The following is a 4,138-nucleotide window of genomic DNA, read 5'->3' on the forward strand; positions in this document are numbered from 1 at the left end:
GTGTGCATGCATTACTCCCCCAGGAATCTTCACAGTGATTCTATCAGTATGATATTATGAGCCATATTTGACAAGTAAAGAAACTCTGGCTCAGAGAGCTAAGTGACTTACTTGCCTAAAGATATATAACAAGAGGCAGAGCTGAGGTTCAAACACAGGCTTGTAGGACTCCAAACTGGAACTGTTTTCAACACCCTACATGTTTTATCCCTCTCTCATTCTTTGACTCCTGATTCAGGAATAGAACAATTGAGCCAATCACAAAATCGGCCAACTCAAATTTCATGACTATTTTTTTTATAGTCCATTTACAATATTATATTAGTTTCAGGTGTACATCATAGTGATTCAGCATTTTTACAGATTATACTCCATTAGAAGTCATTGCAAGATTATGGTTATAATTCCTTGTGCTATACAATATGTCCTTGTTACTTATCTATTTTTTTAACATCTTTATTGGGGTATAATTGCCTTACAATGCTGTGTTAGTTTCTGCTTTATAACAAAGTGAATCAGTTATACATATACATATGTTCCCATCTCTCTTCCCTCTTGCAACTCCCTCCCTCCCACCCACCCTCCCTATCCCACCCCTCCAGGCGGTCACAAAGCACCGAGCTGATATCCCTGTGCTATGCGGCTGCTTCCCACTAGCTATCTACCTTATGTTTGTTAGTGTATATATGTCCATGCCTCTCTCTCGCTTTGTCACAGCTCACCCTTCCCCCTCCCCATATCCTCAAGTCCATTCTCCAGTAGGTCTGTGTCTTTATTCCTGTCTTACCCCTAGGTTCTTCATGACATTTTTTTCCTTAAATTCCAAATATATGTGTTAGCATATGGTATTTGTCTTTCTCTTTCTGACTTACTTCACTCTGTATGACAGACTCTAGGTCTATCCATCTCATTACAAATAGCTCAATTTCGTTTCTTTTTATGGCTGAGTAATATTCCATTGTATATATGTGCCACATCTTCTTTATCCATTCGTCTGATGATGGGCGCTTAGGTTGTTTCCATCTCTGGGCTATTGTAAATAGAGCTGCAATGAACATTTTGGTACACGACTCTTTGAATTTTGGTTTTCTCAGGGTATATGCCCAGTAGTAGGATTGCTGGGTCATATGGTAGTTCTATTTGCAGTTTTTTAAGGAACCTCCATACTGTTCTCCATAGTGGCTGAACCAATTCACATTCCCACCAGCAGTGCAAGAGTGTTCCCTTTGCTCCACACCCTCTCCAGCATTTATTGTTTCTAGATTTTTTGATGATGGCCATTCTGACTGGTGTGAGATGATATCTCACTGTAGTTTTGATTTGCATTTCTCTAATGATTAATGATGTTGAGCATTCTTTCATGTATTTGTTGGCAGTCTGTATATCTTCTTTGGAGAAATGTCTATTTAAGCCTTCTGCCCTTTTTTGGATTGGGTTGTTTGTTTTTTTGTTATTGAGTTGCATGAGCTATTTAGAAATTTTGGAGATTAATCCTTTGTCAGTTGCTTCATTTGCAAATATTTTCTCCCATTCTCAGGGTTGTCTTTTGGTTTTGTTTATGGTTTCCTTTGCTTTGCAAAAGCTTTGAAGTTTCATTAGGTCCCATTTGCTTATTTTTGTTTTTATTTCCATTTCTCTAGGAGGTGGGTCAAAAAGGATCTTGCTGTGATTTATGTCATAGAGTGTTCTGCCTATGTTTTCCTCTAAGAGTTGGATAGTTTCTGGCCTTACATTTAGGTCTTTAATCCATTTTGAGCTTATTTTTGTGTATGGTGTTAGGGAGTGATCTAATCTCATACTTTTACATGTACCTGTCCAGTTTTCCCAGCACCACTTATTGAAGAGGCTGTCCTTTCTCCACTGTACATTCCTGCCTCCTTTATCAAAGATAAGGTGACCATATGTGAGTGGGTTTATCTCTGGGCTTTCTATCCTGTTCTATTGATCTATCTTTCTGTTTTTGTGCCAGTACCATACTGTCTTGATTACTGTAGCTTTGTAGTATAGTCTGAAGTCAGGGATATTTATCTATTTTATGTATAGTAGTTTGTATCTCTTAATCCCATACCCCTAATTTGCCCTCTGCCACTTCTGTCTCCCCTTTGGTAACCACAAGTTTTTTTCTATATCTGTGAGTCTGTTTCTGTTTCGCATATATACATTTATTTGTATTATTTTTTAGCCTGAATACTGATTTCTGAAGTACTAGTCCAAAGTTCTTTTTCTTATTCTATTCCATCTCACCTATAATATCTTGCTTTCTACATCCAAACAGAAATTAGAACTTGGAAGCTCAAAACATGTATGCAAGATGACAGGCTGGATAAAAGGAGATAACAGTTGTGCAACTGGCAGTGAGTGGGCCATTACCTCCTGGAAGATGGAGAAGATGATCCAGTATAATAATAATGGCTAACATTCATTTACAGTGGGTCAGGGAATTAGCTAACCGTTTTCTAGAAATTAGCTCATTTCAACAGCTTGGCAGGGTAAATACTGTTATTATTCCATTATAGTAGATGAGGAACAGAGTGTGAAGAGGTTGAATTACTAGAGCAAATCAGTTAAAAACTGATGGCTGGGGAAGGGGAGCATGGATGGGGGAGGGAAGGACGGAAGGGCGCGCAGAGCCGAGGGGCGGCCGTGGATGCTCCGGGCGCCGGTCGTGCTGTGCGCGTGCGCAGCTGCCTGGTGTGCGCAGGCTCTGGCAGCGGCCGCAGGCCGGCCTGCCGGCGACAATTTTCTGGACAACAAACAATGGCTCAGCACGGTGTCACAGTACGACCGGGAGGCCGGACAGTGAACCGATTCTGAGACGATGATTATTTCCGCACTTGGAGTCCAGGGAAGGCCTTCGATGGGGCTCTAGACCCAACTAAAGACCCATGCTTAAGGCTGAAATGTCGCCACGAAGTGTGCATTATTCAAGGTTCTCAGACCGCAGTCTGCGTTGGTCAGCGGAGGCTCACACACAGTATGAAAGATGCAGGAGTTGGGCATAAGCAGTGGAGGGGTCCCCTGACATCCACCTGCCAGCAGTGCTCGGGGGTCTCTACCAGCCCTGTCTGTGGTTCAGATGGACATACCTACTCTTCTCAGTGCAAACTAGAATACCAGGCATGCATCTTAGGAAAACAGATCTCAGTCAAGTGCGAAGGACGTTGCCTGTGTCCTTCAGATACGACCATGGGCTCAAGCAGGAATATGAAGAGAGCCTGCAGTGACCTGGAGCTCAGGCAGATGGCCAGCAGACTGCTGGACTGGTTCAAGGCCCTGCATGAGAGTGGGAGCCAGAACAAGAAGACGAAAGCATCACTGCGGCCGGAGAGAAGCAGATTTGATACCAGTATTTTGCCAATTTGCAAGGATTCACTCGGCTTGATGTTTAACACTTGATACAAACTACCACCTGCTCCTGGACCAGTCGGAGCTTGGGAGCATTTACCTGGACAAGAACGAGCGGTGCGCGGAGGCCTTCTTCAGCTCCTGTGACACGTACAAGGACAGTTCCATCTCCAACAACGAGTGGTGCTACTGCTTCCAGAGGCAACAAGACCCACCTTGCCAGACGGAGCTCAGCAGTATTCAGAAGCGACTCGGGGTGAAGAAGCTCCCCGGACAGTAAATCCCCCAGTGTGACGCAGATGGTTACTACAAGCCAACGCAGTGCCACGGCAGCACTGGGCAGTGCGGGTTTGTGGACTGATATGGAAGGGAAGTCATGGGCTCCAGGAAGCGCGGTGCTGCAGACTGTGCTATTGATTTTGAGATCTCTGGAGATTTTGCAAGTGGAGATTTCCGTGAATGGGCTGCTGATGACGATGAAGATGACATTATGAACGATGAAGATGAAATTGAAGATGATGATGAGGATGAAGGGGATGATGATGATGGTGGTGACCAGGATGGATACATCTGATGGATGAAAGCTGAGAGCAACAAATTCTACGTTTCTTTTATTTACCAAGTGATCCCCTACTGAGGAGTACCTTCTTGCCCCAAAACAAAATGATTCTAAAACTCACTTAATATTTTGTATAATTATTTCAAATATTGCAACTAAAGTCATAGAACTTTATGTTTAGAGAAGTATCATTTACTTTGAGTTTTTATGTGAAAAAGAGAACACATATGGAGT

At 43.0% G+C, this 4,138-nt stretch overlaps 1 pseudogene; it reads left to right on the plus strand.

Annotated features, from left to right (window-relative positions):
- Nucleotides 1–2,647: 2,647 nt before the first annotated feature.
- On the plus strand, nt 2,648–3,919 carry LOC136142680 (testican-3 pseudogene; annotated as a pseudogene).
- The last annotated feature ends 219 nt before the right edge of the window (nt 3,920–4,138 follow it).

This window comes from Phocoena phocoena, chromosome X (genome assembly GCF_963924675.1).
Source record: "Phocoena phocoena chromosome X, mPhoPho1.1, whole genome shotgun sequence".
NCBI classification, from domain to species: Eukaryota; Metazoa; Chordata; class Mammalia; order Artiodactyla; family Phocoenidae; genus Phocoena; species Phocoena phocoena.